The sequence below is a fragment of the Amblyraja radiata genome, chromosome 18 (assembly GCF_010909765.2).
Source record: "Amblyraja radiata isolate CabotCenter1 chromosome 18, sAmbRad1.1.pri, whole genome shotgun sequence".
In the NCBI taxonomy this organism is placed as follows: domain Eukaryota; kingdom Metazoa; phylum Chordata; class Chondrichthyes; order Rajiformes; family Rajidae; genus Amblyraja; species Amblyraja radiata.
In genome coordinates, this window is record NC_045973.1 from 38,584,139 (window position 1) to 38,609,870 (window position 25,732).

General features: G+C 43.5%; 1 long non-coding RNA gene across 1 annotated transcript; it reads left to right on the plus strand.

Annotated features, from left to right (window-relative positions):
* Positions 1-6,741: 6,741 nt before the first annotated feature.
* LOC116983547 lies at positions 6,742-25,470 on the plus strand. The gene is made up of 3 exons (XR_004414736.1): positions 6,742-6,775; positions 14,587-14,590; positions 25,460-25,470. It is a non-coding gene; the product is annotated as an uncharacterized LOC116983547 (long non-coding RNA).
* The last annotated feature ends 262 nt before the right edge of the window (positions 25,471-25,732 follow it).

The window sequence follows — 25,732 nt, forward strand, 5'->3', positions numbered from 1 at the left end:
GTCCTTTTTAGGCAACGGCCCATAGTAACCCTCATGGAAAACGTGCCAACCCCGCACTCCGGCGCCTCTTCCGCAGAAGAGGCAGAAATTGAAGAAAGGGACGTACCACGGCAACCAGGGAGGTAGGTGGATCTGGTTCCTTCCAGAACACAAAGTTGTGCGACCTGTACTAACGGGGGGAATATTACACTTGTTATGGGAGACATGGAGGGATCATTGTCGATACCTAAAATTTAACTGGATGGGGCAACTATGGCAGATTATAGCGTTGCCTAATGGTCTAACTTCAGCCCCAAGACTTTTTCACCAAGATATTAAGATTGGCAATATTAGAAACAAAAACATATTGTCATGGCATATCTTGATGATATATCAATTGTGGGGGAAAAACCCTGGATCTAGCTAAATCAGCAGTTTTAGCTACCAAACATTGGGTGAAACTCTGGGGTCATCTCCATCCAGATAAATCTAAGTTGGACTTTCTGGGATTTACAATTAACGTTATCCATATGTCTGTAACATTGCCAAAGAATAAAGCAGACTTGGTGGAAGCCTACAACAAAATTGATTATTACAAAATAAACCATCTATTAGACAGAAGACAAGGGTAATTGGAAAACTAGGAGCAGCATTTCCAGCTACTCAGTTTGGGCCTTGCATCATTAAAGCTCAAAAAGGGCAAAAGTGCAAGAGCAAAATCACCTTGCAGGTCACTTTGATCGACCTATGCAGTTACCAGCCATTCAGAATTATAATGATGAAAGGGAATACTTGGCATAGTTCCAGCCCATCATTATTGGTAATCATCATTACTAAAAACACTGGTGTTGGGTGTGTTTTATGGGCTAAAAGCCTACGAATTGATAATATCACAGTGGTGGCATATATTAATCATATGGGAGAAAAGATCGATATCATGTGTTAATCTGGCCATCTATGGTGTGTTAACATACATATTTGGCTATCAGCAAACTTACCTACCAGGTAAGCTCAATACTGTGGCACACACCAGGTCATAAAAATTCAATGATAGCACCGAATGGCTGTTGGACCACAAAAAAGTTGCTGATATTACCAAAAGAGGGACACCAGATATCGAACCATTTGCATCTAGACCTAATCACCAGTTACCAACATATGCCACTTGGGAACCACACTCGGGGCAGCAGCAATGGACGTTAATCACTGAATGGGGAATAATTGTTTACAATGTTTTTCCCTCCTGCCTCATCAGTCGGATCCTAAGCAAAAATACATATGGACCAGGAAGGTTCCGACAGCCGAAAGCCATGAATGACCAGCGGCTCCAGGACCGCAGGCTGTGAGGAACTAGGAAGGTTCCGGCAGCCGACAGCCATGAATGACCAGCGGCTCCAGGACCGCAGGCTGTGAGGAACTAGGAAGGTTCCGGCAGCCGACTGCCTGGTTCTCCATCAGGTGCCTACACAACCATGGATCACTGTGGTCTCGGACATAGTCTCTGATCCATAGTCCATAGTCCACCATGCTAGATCCGGGCTGGCGGACAGGACCATGAGCATGATCACGGCGGCCTATCAAGAATACAACCACCAACGTCCTGGGAATCCCTGTCCAGTCTTCATGTAGATGAAGGACTGAGCTGCAGCACTATAATTGTGCAGGAGTGCCCTGTTAGCTTGCTGGTGGCAGGCGCCACGACAACTCTCCATGGGATCTCACCCTTTAGTTGCCAAATTTATGAGGATTATTTATAACACTAACCCTCCTCGAAGGGAGGTACTCCCAGATCTGGGATGTCAGTGTTGTACTAACATTGCTAGGGGCACCAGCAATGTCCCTGTCCCGGGGGGGGGGGGGGGGGGGGGGGGGGGAACTGACATTTAAAAACAGTATGCTGATAGTACTGGTCTCAGCTCTAGGTAGCAATGTTACAAAATTTTGAGATTTTAAAAATCAAGTCTGCAATTTATCCCATCGGATAAAGCATAAAAATAAGTTTAATTTGACACATAATTCACTTTCATATCTCAAGTATTTAAAAAGTTATGGCCATTTTCATACTCGGAAATGAGCATCTTGTTCCCTATTGATTTTCTATGGACATAACAAAAAAGCTGTGATCGTGAAGTCAAAAGCCCATAACTTTCTTAAAAATTAAGAGAACTGAATGAAATTTTCAGTTATCATAGATTGAAGCATTCTGAAACAAATATAAAATAATCTTACTTGGATGACCTGAAATTAAAGCATATAATTAGTTAGTTACCTAATTGTAGCTAATTTCAGACTTCAATTACTAGATCTAAACATCTATCCATTTCTTAATAAATGATTAACATTTTTAAATAGCCTAAATGTCCAAATAATATTCACAAATAATTCACAATAAAACATGATTTTTAAATCTCATTTGCATTAATTTATAGACCAAATGGAAGGAATTTAGTGTTCAATTGCTGTAAATAAATGCCCATTTAAATCAGCTTTCCAGTGGATCCCTGTGGAACGCGCTGGTTTAGAACATTCACATTGCGGTAGATTTGTGCCCCCAAATGCCGAGAAAATTACTGCGGGATATAATGGGCCCAAAATGAGCTTCTCGCAATATTAAACTTTGTATAAAGGGATCTTTAGAAGCCCTTTTTAATGTAAAAATATACAGCTTACCTTCAGTTGTCTGCTTTATGAGACCCTGCGGTTGCTGGTGGTCGCGGGTTTAGAGATTGATTTTTAAACTACTATAACTATTATTCAAGGCCTTTAAAACTAATAATAGCTTTTGCGACGGGGTCTTTCAGCGATTTTTCGTTAATATTTTACAAGGCTGAACATCTTCGATTGGAACAGCCTAGAGAAAATCGCGTTTTAAACCCGCCCCCTCTAAACGGCGCCAAAATCGCGCACACCCGCAGCGACAGATTTTCAGCGACGCTTCAGGTAGGCTTTGCAACATACCTACTCTAGGGGTCCAGTTTCTACATAAACTGAGACTGGGATAAATGATCTACATAAACTGAGACTGGGATAAATGATGGCATCTCCAGAAAAGATAACCGCATATTAGAGCTTGTTAAACAAGATAGACCAGGAACATCAGGACAAAATTTGGAATTCCAGATATACCCAACTGACACCTGACTATGTGTAATGACACACCTTCTATTATACCTTAAACCTACTAAAACTTAAGAGGAAGTAAATTGGCACTATGGGCAGCCATAAACAGCCTAATGGCCGGGTATCAGCACTAACCATCGCTAGATGGCTCAGACAGGTTTGGGAGCTGCTGGGGTGGATACTGACATCTTAAGTTTCTATCCACAAGGACAACAGCAACACCAGCAGCTAGAGACAAGGAAGTGCCTACGGAACATATCCTGGCAACAGCAGGATGGTCTAGCGAAAGACCATCTGCGGTGTTGCAGAATCAAATTTGAATTCTGTAATATATTTAGCCCTAGGGAGGAATATTTTGTTAAAATAAATTGTTATTGGCTGAATTGGATGCATGTCTGAATACAATAACATACTTCCTCCCTTGAATGACTTCGGCAGTGAGTGAAGCATGGACTGTTCCACGGCTTGAAATCACAGAGCTTTAAAATCTTCACGCAGTCACTCACGTGACTCCGAAGTAAAATAGTAAGATTAAACGAGAACTTACCGGTTTGAAGTTTGATCTTTATTTTATGAGGAGTTACGATGAGGGATTACGTGCCCTTCGCTCTCGCCCTCTATTATAAAGGTCAACTGGTATATTAGTTCTTCTTACCTTACTATGTTTATTTCAATTACTATTACTGTGATTCCACACCGCTGCTTTGAAGAATGTCGCGCACGCGTGCTGGCGGGGTCTTCACGTAATCCCTCATCGTAACTCCTTATAAAATAAAGATCAAACTTCAAACTGGTAAGTTCTCGTTTAATCTTACTATTGGATTCAACAGCTGGAGACCTGGCTACATTTGATGAATAAACGAGAGAGAATCTGGTCAATGGAGAAGAGGTGAGTGCAAACATCTTTTATTTTAGCTGTTTAAGAAAGAACTGCAGATGCTGGAAAAATGGGAGGTAGACAAAAATGTTGGAGAAACTCAGCGAGTGAGGCAGCATCTATGGAGCGAAGGAATAGGTGACATTTCTGCTATGTTTTAATTTTATTTTTCCTTTTATTTTAATCTATCTATATCTTTATATATGTCTTCTATCTTCTATCTATCTACATCTATGTATCCGTCTTCTATATCTTCTATCTATCTTCTATCTTCTATATCTATCTATCTTTTACAGACCAGTTAGCCTGACTTCGGTGGTGGGAAAGATGCTGGTCAATTATTAAAGAGGTAATAATGGGGCATTTGGATAGCAGTAAAAGGATTAGTCCAAGTCAGCATGGATTTATGAAAGGAAAATCATGCTTGACTAATCTTCTGGAATTTTTTGAGGATGTGACAAGTAAAATGGATGAAGGGGAGCCAGTGGATGTAGTGCATCTAGACTTTCAGAAAGCCTTTGATAAGGTCCCGCACGGGAGACTGGTGACTAAAATTAGAGCACAAATTTGGGGTGTTGACATGGATAGAAAATTGGTTGGCAGACAGGAAGCAAAGAGTAGGAGTGAATGGGTCCTTTTCGGAATGGCAGGCAGTGGCGAGTGGAGTGCAGCAAGGTTCGGTGTTGGAGCCGCAACTGTTTACCATATTTATTAATGATTAGGAAGAGGGAATTAGGAGCAACACTAGCAAGTTTGCAGATGATACAAAGCTGGGTGACAGTGTGAACTGTGAAGAGGATGTTAGGAGGTTGCAGGGTGACCTGGACAGGTTGAGTGAGTGGGCAGATGCGTGGCAGATGCAGTATAATATAGATAAATGTGAGGTTATCCACAAGGGGGCAGATTATTATCTCAATGGGGTTAGGTTAGGTAAGGGGGAGGTACAGCGAGACCTGGATGTCCTTGTACACCGGCCACTGAAAGTTGGCATGCAGGTACAGCAGGCAGTGAAGAAAGCTAATGGAATGTTGGCATCCAGTATACGAGGATTTCAGTATAGGAGAGGTTCTTCTGCAGTTGTATAGGGCTCTGGTAAGACCGCACAGCATCTGGTTGATCCCTGGAATGGCGGGACTGTCATATGAGGAAATATTGAAAAGACTAGGCTTGTATTCACTGGAATTTAGAAGGATGAGGGGTCGATCTTATAGAAACATATAAAATTTTAAAAGTACAGGACAAGCTTGATGCAGGAAAAATGTTCCCAATGTTGGGCGAGTCCAGAACCAGGGGCCACAGTCTTAGAATAAAGGGGAGGCCATTTAAGACTGAGGTGAGAAAAAACCTTTTCACCCAGAGAGTTGTGAATTTGTGGAATTCCCTGCAACAGAGGGCAGTGGAGGCCAAATCACTGGATGGATTTAAGAGTGAGTTAGATAGAGCTCTGGGAGCAAGTGGAATCAAGGAATATGGGGAGAAGGCAGGCACGGGTTATTGATTGGGGACGATCAGCCATGATCACAATGAATGGCGGTGCTGGCTCGAAGGGCCAATTGGCCTCTTCCTGCACCTATTTTCTATGTTTCTATATCTTCTATCTATCCTCTATCTTCTAACCACCTCGAAGGGTCAAATGGCCTCCACCTGCACCTATTCTCTATATTTCTATGTTTCTATATTTTCTATCTATCCTCTATCTTCTATCTATTTCTATCTATCTATACTCTTATCTTGTCCTCTTCCGGTTTGTATTTTTTTTAATTTGCGCTAAAACGGTAACGCATATTGCGAGGACTTCTTCACCACCTTACTCACCGTTCTCCTCTGCTCCGATCGGTGGAAGATTACAAACATTATGAAGGTTTAAAAAATCGTGACATCAGCAGATTGGTCTTCTCGCCTGTCAGTCACCATGAAGGTAATTACACACCCCTTTCGGCATCTGCTGGAGAATAAAGTCCTGGAGACAGGGCTGAGTCAATAAGCTCTGCTGATTTGGATCCACAAGGGTGCAATCGGGGAAGTTTGGAGTTGGGGGAAGCAGCTGTGTGGAGTCGGGGGAAGCCGCTGTGTGTAGTCGGGAGGTGGACTCAGCCCTGCCTCCAGAGATTTATTCTCCAGTGGGTGCCGGATGGGGCGTTACTTCATGATGTCGGGTGAAGCTGCTGTGTTGTGTCGGGGAAGCCGCTGTGTGGAGTGGGGGAAGCCGCTGTGTGGTGTCACGGGAGGTGGACTCAGCCCCACCTCTGGGTCTTTATTCTCCAGGGGTGCCGGAAGGGGTGTTATTTTATGGTGAGTCAGGGGACAATGACAATAAAGTTTGAATCTGAATCTGAATCTGAAGTGCTGTGTGGAGTTGGGGGAGGTGCTGTGTGGAGGCGGGGAAGCCGCTGTGGTGAGTCAGGGAAGCCGCTGTGTGGAGTCGGGAGGAGGACTCAGCCCCGCCTCCGTGACTTCACCAGCTGGAGAATAAATCCTGGAGGCGGGGCTGAGTCCATAAGCCGTGCTAATTGTGTCCACAAGACTGCAATCGGGAAGCCGCTGAGTGGAGTCGGGGAAGCTGTTGTGTGGAGTTGGGAAAGCCGCTGTGTGGAGTCAGGGAAGCGGCCGAATGGAGTCGGGAGGTACTTTCTGGTGCCGCGGTCGGTGAGACCCTCCCCCCCCCAAACACAACCCCCACAACCCCCTTCCCCTTCCCCATCCACCCCCCCTCCCCCTCCTCCCCACAAAGAACGTTCTACTGAGGCAATGCAGCAGCCCAGGAAGCAACGTGACAGCGTGGAGCAACTGGCAGGGACAGTAATCAACGCAGAAGCACCAACAATCGGGGAGAGCAGCATCAACAGCGCTCCACTTTCAAGGCCAATAGTTGAAAGCACCACCACGTTTGAGCACCCAAAACGGAAACCCGCCATCCTCCACCACCCCACGACAAAGCAGACATCCGTGCTCAAAGGAACAGTGAAGCAAAGTATCCAGTTGCAATGTGTTGCAATTCGATTAAGCACCTGGAGACCTGGCTACATTTGATGAATAAACGAGAGAGAAGCTGGTCAATGGAGAAGAGGAGAGTGCAAACGTATTTTATTTTAGTTGTATAAGAGAGAACTACAGATGCTGGAAAAATGGGAGGGAAACAAAAATGTTGGAGAATCTCAGCGGGTGAGGCAGCATCTATGGAGCAAAGGAATAGGTGACGTTTCGGGTTGAGACCCTTCTTCAGACTGCTATTTTTTAATTTTTAGCTGCTGTTTTAATTTTTTACTTAAAAAAAAATCTATCCACATTATATTTATCTATCTATCTACCTATCTTCTATCTATATCTATCTATCTAAACTATTACTAAAACTCTCATCTTGTCCTCTTCCGGTTGGCTTTTTTTTTAGTTTGCGCAGAAACGGTACCATATATCACTAGGATGTTTTTCACCACCTTACTCACCGTTCTCTGCTCCAAGCACACCGAGTTTTGTTCCGATCGGTGAAAGATTACAAAAGATATGAAGGTTTAAAAAATCGTAAGATCAGCAGATGGGTCTACTCGCCTGTCAGTCACCATCTTTGTTAAAATTTGACCGCTGAATCTCTCTATATTTAAATTGTCTCTTTTTTTTATCAACAGCAAAGAGACATAATGACACAGTGAACAGCAACAAGAGACACAACAAGAACAATAATTCTCATCTTTAACATTTAAATTGTTCTTATATTTTAAGAGTCATTCACATTTTAAACTTTATAACCATATAACCATATAACAGTTACAGCACGGAAACAGGCCATCTCAACCCTTCTAGTCCGTGCCGAACACTTACTCTCACCTAATCCCATCTACCTGCACTCAGACCATAACCCTCCATTCCTTTCACGTCCATATACCTATCCAATTTATTTTTAAATGATAAAAACGAGCCTACCTTCACCACTTCCACTGGAAGCTCATTCCACACAGCTACCACTCTCTGAGTAAAGAAGTCCCCCCTCATGTTGCCCCTAAACTTTTGTCCCTTAATTCTCAAATCATGTCCTCTTAAATCTTCCCTACTCTCAGTGGGAAAAGCTTATCCACGTCAACTCTGTCTATCCCTCCCATAATTTTAAAGACCTCTATCAAGTCCCCCCTTAACCTTCTGTGCTCCAAAGAATAAAGACCTATCTTGTTCAACCTTTCTCTGTAACTTAGGTGCTGAAACCCAGGCGACATTCTAGTAAATCTCCTCTGTACTCTTTCTATTTTGTTGACATCTTTCCTGTAATTTGGCGACAAAAATTGTACACCATATTCCAGAATTGGCCTCACCAATGCCTTGTACAATTTTAACATTACATCCCAACGTCTATACTCAATGTTCTGATTTATAAAGGCCAGCACGCCAAAAGCTTTATTTACCACCGTATCTACATGAGATTCCACCTTAAGGGAACTATGCACAGTTATTCCTAGATCCCTCTGTTCAACTGCATTCCTCAATTCGCCTCCATTTACCATGTAAGTCCTATTTTGATTTGTCCTGCCAAGATGTAGCACCTCACACTTATCAGCATTAAACTCCATCTGCCATCTTTCAGCCCACTCTTCCAAATGGCCTAAATCTCTCTGTAGACTTTGAAAATCTACTTTATTATCCACAACACCACCTATCTTAATATCATCTGCATACTTACTAATCCAATTTACCACACCATCATCCACATCATTGATGTATATGACAAACAACAGTGGACCCAACACAGATCCATGAGGCACCCCACAAGTCACTGGCCACCAACCTGACAAATAGTTATCCACCATTACTCTCTGGTATCTCCCATTCAGCCACTGTTGAATCCATCTTGCTACTCCACCATTAATACCCAACAATTTAATAAATCCTTTTTCCACTTTTCATGCCTGCGTGTTCTTCATCACAATGGGAACCTAATGGGCAGGAATGGATGCTCTGTGGGAGAGCCACTAAGATTGCATGGGGGGAGGTTGTGGGGAGATGGACTGAATGCGTGGGGGGGAGTGGAATGGCAAGGAGCAGAGTGGGAGGTTGAAGGGAGCAGGGGTGACTGAGTGAACTGCCAGTGTACCAGGCGTGAGTGACTGCACTGTCATCCCACCAGCTGTCAGTGACTGCACTGCCAGTCCACCAGCCGTCAGTGACTGAACTGCCAACCCACCAGCCGTCAGTGACTGAACTGCCAGCCCACGAGCCGTGAGTAAGTCAACTGCCAGCCCACCAGCCGTAAGTGACTGAACTGCCAGCCCACCAGCCGTGAGTAAGTCAACTGCCAGCCCACCAGCCGTAAGTGACTGAACTGCCAGCCCACCAGCCGTGAGTGACTACACTGCCAGCCCACCAGCCGTGAGTGACTGCACTGCAAGCCCACCAGCCGTGAGTAAGTGAACTGCCAGTGTACCAGCCGTAAGTGACTGAACTGCCAGCCCAACAATCCATTCAGTCCACCCTTCTCCCCCTTCTCTCTCACAGAGTCTTTCACCTGCTTTGGGCAGAATATCTGGCAGTTTCTCAGCTGCCAGCCTGCCAGGTCTGAGTGACTGAGCTGCCTGGCCTCAGTGACTGAGCTGCCAGCCCAAGAATCCATTCGGCCCACAATGTCCATACTAGCCCTCTGGAAACCAGTCCCTTCGGCCCACAACACCCATACTAGCGCAAAAGAAAGCCCCCCCCCCCCCCACCGGCCAGGAATATTGGAATTGGTGGAGAGGTGGAATATTGCGTTGGGTGACCAGCCCCTCCCGTGTGATGCTGGGACCCAACGGGTCCCACATAGTCTCGTATTTTTATAAATGTGTGCGTGTGTGTGTATATAATGTATATGTGTGCATATGTATATACACACACTGAACTTTGTTTTTCTCGTTTATTATATTGTTTACAGTGTACTATGTTTACATATTCTGTCGTGCTACTTGCAAGTAAGAATGTAATTGTTTAGCAAAATTTCGAGATTTTAAAACTCAAGTCTGCAATTTATCCCATCAGATAAAGCATAAAAATAAGTTTAATTTGACACCTAATTCACTTTCATATCCAGTATTAAAAAGTTATGGCCATTCTTCAGTATCTTCAGTATTAAAAACCTGTGATCAAGGACAGTCAAAAGCCCATAACTTTCTTGAAAATTAAGAGAACTGAATGAAATGTTCAATTATTATAGATTGAAGCATTCTGAAACAAATATGAAACAATCTAACTTGGATGACCTGAAATTAAAGCATATAATTAGTTAATTACCTAATTGTAGCAAATTACAAAATTAAATTACTAGATCTAAACATCTATCCATTTCTTAAGAAAAGATTAACATTTTTAATTAGCCTAAGTGTCCAAATAACATTCACACAAGAATTCACAATATAACATGATTTTAAAATCTCATTGTCATGAATTTATAGACCAAATGGAAGGATTTATGGCCATTTTAATCATCGCGAGTGGGTTTTTGTGGCTCACGATCGATTGGAACGTTGCGGTTTGCGGTGAATTTGAACCCCATATCGGCAGGAAAAACACTGCCGGTTCGTGTGCGGCCATAATCACATTTTCGCCAATGAAATTTAGATTAAAGTCGTCCTAAGAAGCAAGTTTATATGTAAAATAAACTAATTTCATTTTGTTTTGTCCCCTACGTGAGATCCGTCCCATTGTCGGCGTTGACGGCATTAGAAGTTGCTTTTTTATTTTACTCCAGCGATTTAATTGTCCCACGATATTTTTTTTAAACTTCCGAGAACGCAAGTCGGAACAATTTTTCAGCATCAGCTAGCAGCCCATTTTAATCCCTCGCCCCCCCCCCCCCCCCCCCTCAAAAGCGCCGCTGAAGGTAAGTATTGTAACATACCTACATTGTTCTATCTGTGACATATAGTTTAGGTTAGTTTAGTTTAGTTTAGAGACACAGTTTAATAATAAAACTCTTCACTCTCTTGACGTGTGAGAGGACAATGAGTATGTTCAATCTCTACATCAGCACTGCTAACGTTGTTATGAATCTGTAGATGTACCCTTATAAAGAATACATAGCACAAGTTCAGGTCTGCAGGAGAAGTAACCAATTTGAAAATCACTCTAAACTCATTTTGTTTTGTGCCAACACAATTTTCTCTCCACCAATCTCATTGTCCTATGACTGGCCTGTACTCTCCTAATGCCAGAAATTAAAATCAATCCAAATATTCAGCTTTCATTCAAAACTTTTATGGAGAAAGTTCTGTCCCGGCATAATTTATCATGGAATTGAGCTTTCCCAGCATAGCTGTGCACTACTCACTGAATATACATCAATTCTGAACAATAGAACAGTAGCATTTATTTTCTGCTTAAGGTTCAAAAATGTCTTCTGCTAATTTGTATTTCAGACTCCTTCCAACCTATGACCTGGACAAATACATCTTTTATTTATTTAAGCACATCTTTAATTTCTAAAAGCACAGGCAGCAGGCAGCTCTTTGCAAAGTGTTAGGATAATTAACAGTACTGTACACATGTTCCTCTCTATATTTGCATATCTCTCTGGAATTTTTCATATATATTTTTAAAGTTAAAGATAGAGCGTGGAAACAGGACTTCGGCCTACCGAGTCCGTGCTGACCAGCGATCACCCCTTACACTAGCACTATCCTACACACTCGGAACAATTTACAATTTTTTTTACCAAAGCAAAATTAACCTAAAACTTGTACGTCTTTGGAGTGTGGGAGGAAACCGAAACACCCAGGGGAAAACCAACATGGTCACAGGTAGAACTACGAACTCCATACAGACAGCACCCGTAGTTAGGATCAATCCCAGGTCTTTGGCGCTGTAAGATAGCAACACTACCACTGCACCACTGTGCCACCCTAATATATATCTTTTTAAAATCTGAAATGAAAACTAGACCAAGTTAATCCTTTATTGTTACACGTTGTTCACCAGCTACTGCCTTTGAGAGGGCTGGCAGAACCTGGAGAGGTTGGGTAGGGTTGAGCTCAACTACCATTGTGGACAAGCAGAGGCAACAGAACCAGGCATTCTGATTGAATTTGAATTTCAGTTGTGTACACATGTACACCTGTAAGCACACGCCTGCTGAAGGAACCTGGTCAATAGTTGGTTCTGCAAGGAATCACATGACATTTTACCAGCCCGATCTGCATTGTGTTATTCGAGTATGGATGGCCACACCTGATGTAACACTAAGACAGAAACATTGTCCTACTGGTCACATGTTGTGGAATTCCTTAGTGAGTCAGTGAGCTTCTGAATGTGGATTAGCCCTGCACCTTGCTCTAAAATGTGCTAAAAATAACTGAGTCCAGGTCACAAAAATGTTATTATTATCTCAAAAAATGCTTTAAACTTCTCTCAGCTACTCTACCATGCCTCCAAAACTTTAGTGGAGTTGGTGCCACATGCTTTTGGAAAGAATTGGAGATGCATTCTTCACTATAAATATGAGATTCCAGTCCTTGAGTCACTCGTCACAAGAAAAACCAAAATGTAACCTATTGTAGTTTGCACGTAAAATGGGCTGAATGGAATTGTGATTATTAAATGTCTTTTTCCGGGGGCATTCTGTGCTGGAACATTTAGATTATTGAGATGCAGAGGGTGAGGTCCAAAGAATGAACCTCCACCTATATTTGATTAAAGTCATTGTTATTTTAAGAGCAGGGTGTATGGTAGTTTAGTTGTGCGTGTTGGAGTACAATGCTGTGTGTGACTCATACACATGGTAATGCAAAAATAAACTGAAAAATGTTCTTCACGTATTGAAAGTCTTAACAAATATACATAATGCTTTGTGAAGAATGTAATGGATTGCAGATGAGGAGAACTATTTATCTAAAGCTGGAAACCAAAACACTTCTGATTACAAGTTAATGGCCCTTCAAAGGAATTGCCCTTGGCACATTGGAAATTCAGACAATAATCTGAATTGTATTTGAGTTTTAGTACGGCCTCTCACACAAGTTTTGTCCAACTACAGGAGATTGTCGTGGTGGCGGATAAAAGGCATGCCTGGAAACTGAATCCTTTAGTGGTATGTCTCCGTGCGTCACTCAACTTAATTTCGATGAAAAGTAAGAAAAATGTAATAATGGGGACTATCTGTGCTTTGCACGGTCGGCAGTTCACCATGTATCTGACGTTTACTGCCTGCCTGGTGGAGAAAATTGTCTTACAACATGTTCGTGCACTCACAGGCAAAGCACTCATGTAGTAACAGACAAGAATGGTGAGTTACAGTTTCTCTCAAAGTGACTTGTCAACACGGTGACACAGCGGTAGAGTTGCTGCCTTACAGCGCCAGAGACCTGGGTTCAATCCTGGCCACGGGTGCTGTCTACAAATTTGTATGTTCTCCCCATGACCTGCATGGATTTTCTCCGGATGCTCCAGTTTCCTCCCACACTCCAAAGACCTACAGGTTTGTAGATTATGTGTAAGAGTATGGGTGTTGTGGGCCGAAGGGACTGGTTTCCAGAGGGCTAGTATGGACATTGTGGGCTGAATGGATTCTTGGGGTGGCAGCTCAGTCACTCAGGCCTGGTGGGCTGGCAGCTCAGTCACTCAGGTCTGGTGGGCTGGCAGCTCAGTCACTCAGGCCTGGTGGACTGGCAGCTTAGTCACTCAGGTCTGGTGGGCTGGCAGCTCAGTCATTCAGGCCTGGTGGGCTGGCAGCTCAGTCACTCAGGCCTGGTGGGCTGACAGCTCAGTCACTCAGGCCTGGTGGGCTGGCAGCTCAGTCACAGGGCTGGTGGACCGGCAGCTCAGAAGCTGCCAGAAATTCTGCCCAAAACAGGTAAGAGACTGTGAGAGAGAAGGGGGAGAGGGTGGAGAATCAATTTTAGACATTTTTCATCTTTTTCTGCAGATCACAGCAATGAAGAAGTAAAGTCGATCCTGGCCAATGAAGGGAGGGAGAAAAATACTGGGGTGAGGTTTAATACTTGCAGGGGGAGTTTGCAGTTTCAACCACAGAGCAGGCCAAACAACTCATTGCATTTTAATTTCATTTTAATTTCATTTCCATTTCCATTGCAGTTTCAAGAAAAGGGCAGGCCAAACAACTCATTGCATTTATGTCATTTCCATTTCCATTGCAGTTTCATGCACAGGGCAATCCAAACAACTCATTGCATTTTCATTTAATTTCCATTTCCATTGCAGTTTCATGCACAGGGCAATCCAAACAACTCATTGCATTTTCATTTCATTTCCATTACCATTGCAGTTTTAAGCACAGGACAGGCCAAACAGCTCATTACATTTTCATTTCTGCAGTTTCAAGCATAGGGCAGGCCAAACAGCTCATTGTATTTTCATTTCATTTCCATTTCCATTGCCGTTTCAAGCACAGGGCAGGTCAAACGCTCATTGCATTTTCATTTCATTTCCATTTTCATTGTAGTTTCAAGCACAGGGCAGGCCAAACAACTCATTTCATTTTCATTAAGGGCTAACAAATCATTTATTGCAAGTACATTGCAGACTCACAGTTCAATTGATTCACAGCTTAGAATCGCAGTCGTGGACTCTCCCTCGCGATCTTCCAGAGTGACTGACTTACGTCCAGGCATCCGGGGTTTTTTAGACCTGCCCCCCACCGGAAGGGACGTTACCTTCATCGTGGTGATTGACAGGTGAGAGGGCCAATCAGCTTATCTCAAGATTTTTTAAACCCTCATAACTTTTTTATTTTTCATGGATCGGAAAAATCCTCGGGGCAGCCTCAGTGGAGGAGGACTGTGAGTAAGATGGCCAAATATTATACTGATATAGGGTAGCGTTTTTTCTAAAATCAATATACAACGCAGACAGGAAGTGGTCAAGATGAGACTTTTAGTTATATAGATATGCTGCTTCGACATTGCTGCAGAACAGCAAACTGAAATTCCTTTCAAAGATTATTCAGCTGTAGGCTACGTTAACTGCTTATAACCAACATTTGTTATATTTTAAATTTCAGATCTCCACCCCTTGAAGAGGGAATGAAGTTAATAGCTGTGTAGAGGGCAGTGGACGTTGTCTACATGGATTTTAGTTAGGCATTTGATAAAGTCCCTCATGGTAGGCTGATCCTGTAGATTTAGAAGCACCGAATTAATAATGCCTTGGTGGTATGGATTCAGAACTGGCTTACTGATGGGAGGCAGAGGGTTGTGGTGGAAGGACATTTGATAAGATTCCACATGGTAGACAGCTCTGGAACATTACATTACATGGGAGGGGCAGCCATCTGGATTGAGAATTGGCTTCATGGAAGGGGGCAGAGAGTGATGGTGGAGGGCTGCTTATCGGACTGGAGGCCCGTGACTTCTGGTGCATCAGGGATTGGTGCTGGGCCCATTGCTGTTTGTGGTTTATATCAACGATTTGGATGAGAATGTACAAGGCATGATTAGTAAGTTTGCAGATTATACTAAAGTGGGTAGTATTGTAGAACCATTAAACTAGAATGGTTGGGGCGAGGGACTCAAATAGAGAAAGCTAGTAGACAGAATGGGAGGCAGGAAGCAGAAAAGGGAAGCACTCGGACACAAGAGGAGAAAGAAAAAAAAGGAAATAAACAGAGAATAAGAGGCGGGGGGTTTCTTAAATGTGCATATTTTAATGCTAGGAGCATTGTAAGAAAGGTGGATGAGCTTAGAGTCTGGATAGACACCTGGAAGTATGATGTTGTGGCGATCAGTGAAACATGGTTGCAGGAGGGCTGTGATTGGAAACTAAATATTCCAGGATTTCGTTGCTTCAGGTGTGATAGAATTGGAGGGGCAAGAGGTGGAGGTGTTGCTTTGCTAGTCAGGGAAGATATTACAGCAGTGCTTTGGCAGGATAGATTGGAGGGCTCATCTAGGGAGGCTATTTGGGTGGAAGTGGGAAAGGTGTAGCAACACTTATAGGGGTGTATTATAGACCGCCAAATGGGGATCGAGAATTGGAAGAGCAAATATGTAAGGAGATAGCAGATATTAGTAGTAAGCAGAAAGTAGTGATTGTGGGAGATTTCAACTTTCCACACATAGACTGGGAAACACATTCTGTAAATGGGCTGGATGGTTTGGAGTTTGTAAAATGTGTGCAGGATAGTTTTTTGCAGCAATACATAGAGGTACCTACTAGAGGAGGGGCAGTGTTGGACCTCCTGTTAGGAAATGAGACGGGACAGGTGGCGGAGGTATGCGTTGGGGAGCACTTCGGGTCCAGTGATCACAATACCATTAGTTTCAATATAATTATGGAGAGGGTCAGAACTGGACCTAGGGTAAGATTTTTGATTGGAGAAAGGCTAACTTTGATGAGATGCAAAATGATTTAAAAGGAGTGGACTGGGACATTTTGTTTTATGGGAAGGATGTAGAAGAGAAATGGAAGACATTTAAAGGGAACATTTTAAGAGTACAGAATCTTTATGTTCCTGTTCGGTTTAAAGGAAACAGTAAAAATTGGAAAGAGCCCTGGTTTTCAAGGGAAATTGGACATTTTGTTTGGAAAAAGAGGGAGATCTACAATAATTATAGGCAGCATTAAGTAAATGAGGTGCTTGTGGAGTATAAGGAATGTAAAAAGAATCTTAAGAAAGAAATTAGAAAAGCTAAAAGAAGACATGAGATTGCTTTGGCAAGTAAGGTGAAAGTAAATCCAAAGGGTTTCTACAGCTATATTAATAGTAAAAGGATAACGAGGGATAAAATTGGTCCATTGGAGAGACAGAGTGGACAGCTATCTGCAGAGCCAAAAGAGATGGGGGAGATATTGAACAATTTCTTTTCTTCGGTATTCACCAAGGAGAAGGATATTGAATTATGTGAGGTAAGGGAAACTAGTAGAGTAGCTATGGATACTATGAGTTTCAAAGTAAAAGAAGTACTGACACTTGAAAAATATAAAAGTGGATAAGTCTCCAGGTCCTGACAGGATATTCCCTAGGACATTGAGGGAAGTTAGTGTAGAAATAGCCGGGGCTATGACAGAAATATTTCAAATGTCATTAGAAACGGGAATAGTCCCCGAGGATTGGCGTACAGCGCATGTTTTTCCATTGTTTAAAAAGGGTTCTAAGAGTAAACCTAGCAATTATAGGCCTGTTAGTTTGACTTCAGTGGTGGGCAAATTAATGGAAAAGATACTTAGAGATAATATATATAAGCATCTGGATAAACAGGGTCTGATTAGGAACAGTCAGCATGGATTTGTGCCTGGAAGGTCATGTTTGACTAATCTTGAATTTTTTGAAGAGGTTACTAGGGAAATTGACGAGGGTAAAGCAGTGGATGTTGTCTATATGGACTTTAGTAAGGCCTTTGACAAGGTTCCTCATGGGAGGTTGGTTAAGAAGGTTCAACTGTTGGGTATAAATGCAGGAATAGCAAGATGGATTCAACAGTGGCTGAATGGGAGAAGCCAGAGGGTAATGGTGGATGGTTGTTTGTCGGGTTGGAGGCAAGTGACTAGTGGGGTGCCTCAGGGATCGGTGTTGGGTCCTTTGTTGTTTGTCATGTACATCAATGATCTGGATGAAGGTGTGGTAAATTGGATTAGTAAGTATGCAGATGATACCAAGATAGGGGGTGTTGTGGATAATGAAGAGGATTTCCAAAGTCTACAGAGTGATTTAGGCCATTTGGAAGAATGGGCTGAAAGATGGCAGATGGAGTTTAATGCTGATAAATGTGAGGTGCTACACCTTGGCAGGACAAATCAAAATAGGACGTACATGGTAAATGGTAGGGAATTGAAGAATACAGTTGAACAGAGGGATCTGGGAATAACCGTGCATAGTTTCTTGAAGGTGGAATCTCATATAGATAGTGTGGTAAAGAAAGCTTTTGGTATGCTAGCCTTTATAAATCAGAGCATTGAGTATAGAAGCTGGGATGTAATGTTAAAATTGTACAAGGCATTGGTGAGACCAAATCTGGAGTATGGTGTACAATTTTGGTCGCCCAATTATAGGAAGGATGTCAACAAAATAGAGAGAGTACAGAGGAGATTTACTAGAATGTTGCCTGGGTTTCAACAACTAAGTTACAGAGAAAGGTTGAATAAGTTAGGTCTTTATTCTCTGGAGCGCAGAAGGTTAAGGGGGGACTTGATAGAGGTCTTTAAAATGATGAGAGGGATAGACAGAGTTGATGTGGACCAGCTTTTCCCTTTGAGAATAGGGAAGATTCAAACAAGAGGACATGACTTCAGAATTAAGGGACAGAAGTTTAGGGGTAACATGAGGGGGAACTTCTTTACTCAGAGAGTGGTAGCGGTGTGGAATGAGCTTCCAGTGGAAGTGGTGGAGGCAGGTTTGTTGGTATCATTTAAAAATAAATTGGATAGGCATATGGATGAGAAGGGAATGGAGGGTTATGGTATGAGTGCAGGCAGGTGGGACTAAGGGTAAAAAGTTGTTCGGCACGGACTTGTAGGGCCGAGATGGCCTGTTTCCATGCTGTAATTGTTATATGGTATATGGTTATATGGTTATAGATAGTGAAGATGGTTGTCAAAAATTACAGCAGGATCTAAAATCAGCTGGTGGGTTGAGGAATGACTAATCGAGTTTAATGCAGATGTGTGAGTTGTTGCATTTTGGAAACCCAAACCAGGACAAGACCTTCACAGCGAATAGCAAGGATCTGGGAAATGTTGTGGAAAATGAGATCTAGAGATACAGGTATATAGTTCCTTGAAAGTGGTGTTACAGATAGATAGAGAGATCAAGAAGGCCATTGGTACATTGGTCGGGGTATTGAGTGTAGAAATTGGGATGTTATTTAACAGTTCTACAAGACGTTGGTGAGGGCCTGGGCTACGTGCAGAGATTGAGCAGGCTAAGACTTTATCTTAAGGAGGGCAGCAGGTTGAAAGGGTGATCTTATAAAAGTGTTTAAACTCATGAGAGTAATAAATAGGATGACTGCACACAGTAGGGGAATCGGGAACCAGAGGACATAGGTTTGAGAAGAGAGGAGAATGATTTAATAGGAATCTGAAGGGCATCTTTTCCACTCAGATGGTGATGGGTATATGGAACATGCTGCTCGTGGAGGTAGCTTAGGCCGGCATTATAACAACATTAAAAACATATTTGGACAGGTAAATGGCTAGGGAGTATTGAAGATTATGAGTATTGACTATGGGTGCTGCCTGTATGGAGTTTGTACGTTCTCCCCGTGACCGCATGGGTTTTCTGGGAGATCTTCGGTTTCCTCCCACACTCCAAAGACGTACAGGTTTGTAGGTTAATTGGCTTGGGTTTGTATAGTTGGTATAAGTGTAAATTGTCCCAAGTGTGTTTAGGCTTATGTTAATGTGCGGAGATCGCTGGTCTGTGCAGACTCAGTGGGCCGAAGGGCCTGTTTCAGTGCTGTATCTCTAAACTAAACTAAAAAAGAGTCTACAGTTAACGGCAAGACCCTGAACAGCATTGATGTGCAGAGGGATCTTAGAGTCCAAGTACATAGCACACTGAAGGTGGCAGCACAAGTAGATAGGGTGATAAATACGGCATATGGTAAGCTTAACTTCATTGCTAGGGGCATTGAGTATAAGAGCCAGGAAATCATGATGCAGCTCTATGAGACTTTGGTTAGGCCGGATTTAGAATATTGCGTGCAATTCTGGGCATCCCATTACAGGAAAGATGTGGAAGTTTTAGAGAATGCAGCATCTATTTTAGTTATTAGGAGAGGTTGAATGTACTTGGATTGTTTTCTCTGGTACGATGGAGATTGAGGGGAGACTTTGATAGAGGTGTATAAAATGATGAGTTATAGATAGGATAGACAATCAGAACCCTTTTCCCAAGATAGAAATGTCCAACACTAGAGGGCAAGGCTATGTTGAGAGGGGGAATGTTTAATAGAGATGTGCATGGCAGGTTTTGTACACAGATAGTGAAGGGAGCCTGAAACGCATTGCCAGGTATGGTGGTGGAGGTAGATATGATAGTGACATTTAAGAGGCGTTTAAAAAGGTGCAGGGATGTACAAGGGAAAGGGATATAGACCAGGCACTGTCAGATGAGATCAGTTTAGCTTGGAAAGATATTTGGCACAAACATTGTGGGCCGAAGTGCCCCTTCCTGTGCTGTACTATGTATAGAGGGACACGGGCAAGTGTAGATGGGGTGGCATGAACAAGTCATGAACAAGTCAGGCCGAAGGGCTTGTTTCCCTGCTGTATGAATTTATGACTCTCTGACAATGTTCAGGGTGGAGAGATCTGTGACCAGTGGAGTGATTTGTACTGGGACCTCTGCTGTTTGTGATATAGATGTTGCTTGGATGTAAAAGTAGACAGGTCAGTTAGTAATGGTTAGTAACAGGTTGGATACTGAGTTGGATGATCAGCCATGATCATATTGAATGGCGGTGCAGGCTCGAAGGGCCGAATGGCCTACTCCTGCACCTATTTTCTATGTTTCTATGTCTCTATGTAAGTTTGATGATGGCACCACGATTGCTGTGGTTGCAGACTGTGATGAAGGCTGTCAAAGTATACAGCGGGATATACAGCAGCTACAGAAATGGGCAGAGAAAGGACTGGTTGAATTTGTGAGGTATCGCTCTTTCAGAGGTCTAATGTAAAGTGAAAATATAACTTATAACATTGTAACACCCTTAACAACTTTGATGTAGAGGGATCTTGGGGTCCAAGACGACAACTCCCTAAATGTAACAACATGGGTGGTTAGAGTAGCAATGTTACAAAATTTTGAGATTTAAAAAATCAAGTCTAATTTATCCAGTCAGATAAAGCATACAAAGAAGTTTAATTTGACACCTAATTCACTTTCATATCTTCAGTATTAAAACAGTTATGGCCATTTTTATACTTGGAAATTAGCATCTTGTTCCCTATTGCTTTTCCATTGACTTAACACAAAAGCTGTGATCGAGGACAGTCAAATGACCATAACTTTCTTAAAAATTAAGAGAACTGAAAGAAATTTTCAGTTATTATAGATTGAAGCATTCTGAAACAAATATGAAACAATCTTACTTAGATGACTTGAAATTAAAGCATATAATTAGTTAGTTACCTAATTGGAGCTAATTACAAAATTCAATTACTAGATCTAAACATCTATCAATTTCGTAAGGATAGATTAACATTTTTAAATAGTCTAAGTGTCCAAATAACATTCACACAAGAATTCACAATATAACATAATTTTTAAATCTCATTGTCATGGATTTATAGGCCAAAATGAAGGAATTTAATGTTTAATACCTGTAAATTAATGGCCATTTAAATCATCTTGCGAGTGGGTTTTTCTGGAACGCGATCATTTGGAACGTTGCAGTTTCCGGTGATTTAGTCCCCATATCGGCATGAAAAATACTGCCGGTTTGTATGGGGACTAAATCAACGTTTCGCAACTTAAAATGTGAACTAAAGGCATCTTAAGGACCACTTTTATACATAAAAATAAATGGCTTTCGTTTACCTGTCCCCTACCTGAAATGCGTCCCCGTTGTCGGCGTTGACGGCTTTAGAAGCTGATTTTAAAATGACTCCAGCGCTGGACTAGTCGGGCAATTAAAAAAAAAAATACACAGAACGCTCGTCGGAACGATTCTTCAGCAAAAGCTTACACTCCAACCAAATATAATCCAGGACAAGGTAAGAAAAAAACGCGTTTTAACCCCGCCCCCCCCCCCCCCCCCCCCGCCCCCCCCCCCCCCCCCCCGCCCCCCTCAAAGACACCAAAATCGCGCACACGGCTAGTGGCAGAATTGCAGCGCAATATATTGTAACATACCTAGTTAGAATGGTTAAAAAGACATATGGTATGCTTGCCTTCATTGGATGGGGCATTGAATAGAAAAGTCAAAAAGTCATGATGCAGATTTATAGGACTACTACACCAAGTGGGACCCGTTGGGTCCTGTCCCCTCAACGTGTAATTGCGGGGGGAGAGGGCAGCCTGTGGCATCAAACACACACTAACCAACCCCTCACACACACACACTAACCACACACCCCACACACACACCAACTAAACACCCCCATTGATATTATATTAATATTCATTCACTCCTTTTACTCCATCCCCCGGCCTATCCACTCACGCATATCCCCCAACTCGCAGGCGTGGCTAGAGAGGGAGGGAGGTAGAGAGAGAGGGACACAGAGGCAGGGGAGCTTGCTGCCTTTTGGAGCTGGGGTTTCCGGGTGTCCGCTGCCTTTTGCAGCTGTGGTTTCTGATTTATGGTGTCTTTTGAGTGGGCAGTCCTGGGCGACATGACTCGCAGCGTGTGAACACAACATGCAGCCATTGTGACGTCATCACATCATCAGCCAAAGCCAGCGGTTTCAGCGTTCATTTTCTAGGTTATTTGAGATTTTTGAACATTTTGATTAATAACTTGAGAAATAATGCATGAATTTTTCAGATAAGGCGATTTTTGACTTCATGGGATAAATCTCTACAGGAATATGTAAATAATTTACCATTAGAGCGTCGTTTTTTTGGAGCAAATGTGGTCACACACACACACACACACACACACACACACACACACACACACACACACACACACACACACACACACACACACACACACACACACACACACACACACACATCCAAGATCAGAGTTTTAATAGTTACTAGAGCAAATGGGACCCGTTGGGTCCCGTCCCCTCAACGCGCTGTTGCGGAAGGAGGGGGCGGCCTGCGGCATCACACACACACACTAATCAACCCCCCACACACACTAACCACCCCCATTGATATTATATTAATATTATTAACTCTTTACCCCATCCCCTACCCTATCCACTCACGCATAGCCCCCAACTCGCAGGCATGGCTAGAGAGGGAGGGGGTAGAGAGAGAGGGACAAAGGGGCACAGAGAGGGAGACAGAGGCACCGACAGGGACACAGAGGTACAGAGAGGGATACAGAGGCACAGAGAGGGACACAGAGGCACAGAGAGGGACACAGAGAGGGGCACAGAGAGGGACACGGAGAGGGGCACAGAGAGGGGCACAGAGAGGGGCACAGAGAGGGGCACAGAGAGGGGCACAGAGAGGGGCACAGAGAGGGATACAGAGGCACAGAGAGGCACAGAGAGGGGCACAGAGAGGGGCACAGAGGCACAGAGAGGCACAGAGAGGGGCACAGAGAGGGGCACAGAGAGGGGCACAGAGGCACAGAGAGGGACCCAGAGGCACAGAAAGGGACACAGAGAGTGACATGGAGGCACAGAGAGGGACACGGAGGCACTCACGAAATAAATGCTAACATTGGATTTGCCTTCCTTACTACTACCTCGTCCAAATCGTTAAAATACAACATGAAGAGCAGCGGCCCCAGCACCGAGCTCTGCGGAACTCCACTAGTCACTGGCAGCCAGCCAGAAAAAGCCCCTTTTATTGCCACCCTTTGCCTTCTGCCATCCAGTCAACCTGCTATCCATGCTAGTATCTGCCCTTTGATACCATGGGCTCCCGTCTTCCTTCGCAACCTCCCATGTGGCACCTTATCAAATGTTTGCCGAGAAAGAATGATGCCTTGTTTTGTGGATATTAAGTACAGGGAGAAGTTGGATTGGTTGCTCTGGAATGCCAGAGGTTGCTGAGACCCATTAGAAGTATATAAAATTGTGAGAGGCCATAGACAGGGCAGAGAGTCGGAACTCTTTTCATAGGATGGAAAAATCTAATACTAGAAGCGAGGAGAACTGTGGTGGCGCTCGGCTGCGACCCGACTTTGGAGTTCGGAAGCTCCAGCTGCAGGCCCGGTGGACAGGAACATCGGGAGCTCCAGGTCCCTGGTGGGAGACCGCTTCTCGGAGCTCCCGCAAAGGCAGCTTCTCCCGCTGGAATCGCGGGGTTGAAAGGACACGGAGCGAAGCCTAGCATCGCCCGGTGCGGTTAGTGGGTTAGTGGCCCCGGAGCCCCAGTTCGCCTAGACGCTGTAGTTGGACTGCTGGAACGTGGGTTGGTCTGCTTAAACCACGGGGTTTAAAGGACATGGAGCCGGGGCCTAACATCGCCCGGCGTGGCTAAATGGCCACAGGACTTATCATCATCCGCCGGGGGCTTTAACATCGGAGCTCCAGTTCGCCTGGACGCTGCAGTTGGACCGCGGGTGAAGAATAAAGGGAAGAGATAAGACTTTGCCTTCCATCACAGTGATGAGGTGTTGGAGGCTCACTGTGATGGATGTTTATGTAAACTGTGTTAAGTGTGGCTCTTGGGTATTTTTGTAATGTAAAAGATTCAGATTCAGATTCAACTTTATTGTCATTGTGCAATGCACAGTACAGAGACAAGGAAATGTAGTTAGCATCTCCCTAGAAGAGCGACATAAATATACGAGCAATAAATAAATCTATTTACGTGCAAACAGTCATAGTATATATTTTTCCTGGTGGGAGGAGTGTGCGGGGGGGGGGGGGGTGATTGGCAAACACCGAGGTACAGTGTTGAGTAGTGTAACAGCCGCAGGGAAGAAGCTGTTCCTGAACCTGCTGGTCCGGCAACGGAGAGACCTGTAGCGTCTCCCAGATGGTAGGAGGGTAACAGTAAACAGATGGACCTTTTTTAGTCTCCTCAAGAAGAAGAGACGCTGGTGAGCCTTCTTGACCAGAGTTGAGGTATTGTGGGTCCAAGAGAGGTCATCGAAGATGTTGACCCCCAGGAACCTGAAGCTGGAAACACGTTCCACCTCCGTCCCGTTAATGTGGATGGGGGTGTGCGTGCCACCCCTAGACTTCCTGAAGTCTACAATGAGCTCCTTGGTCTTCTTGGAGTTGGGCCAGGTTGTTGTCAGCGCACCATGCTGCTAGGAGTTGGACCTCCTCCCTATAGGCCGACTCATCATTGTTGCTGATGAGGCCAATCACCGTTGTATCTGTAGTAAAAACTGTAGTAAATGTAATTTCATTCAAACCTAAGTTTGAATGACAATAAATAGCATTTCATTCCATTCCATAGCTTTAAGGTGAGAAGTGCAACGTTTAAAAGAGATGTGAAGGACTGTTTTTCTTCACAGAGGGTGATGAGTGCCTGGAATACCTTACCAGAGTTGATGATGGAGGCAGATACAACAGCCATATTTAAGAGACTTTTAGATAGGCATTTGGATATGCAGGGAATAGCAGGATATGGGTTAGGTGCAGGCAATTAAGAGTTGGTCTCGACATCATGTTTGGCACATAAATAGTGGGCCGAAGGGCCTGTTCCTGTGCTGTACTGTTCTATGTTTAGTAGAGTGCCAGCTTCGCTAGCTTTCAGATTTATTTTGTGTCCACATGTGTTTAAATGGATGACTAAAGAAAGAAAAAAATATCTGCACAAGTGATCTAATCAAAGATTCAGGTGGCAGGGGAACCCAAACATTGAATCAGTCTTTTAATTTCCTGTCCAGGAATTTAATGGCCTGAATTTTGCAGCGGAAATGTTATCAAGGCTATTCATACTCATTTATTATTGAATAAATCAAGTGGCAAATTCTGGTGCCTGCGTATGCATAGCTAAACACAAAAGTCAGGATGCCACTGTCTGAGTTGTCCCACTGCTTCAGAAACTTCTCACGAATACCATTTCACTGGGGACTCAACATTAACCTATTGAGAAAGGTGGGAGACTTGCAGTGCTTATTCACTAGATAACCACAACATGTGCCCAAGATAGTTGGGACTTCTCTAAGTTCAGCTGCAGTTTTAATTTGGTTTTAAATCATAACATTGAGCAAACAACTCTTTGATCAAAAGATTGGCATATAAAATAATTGAGTCTTATTCCTT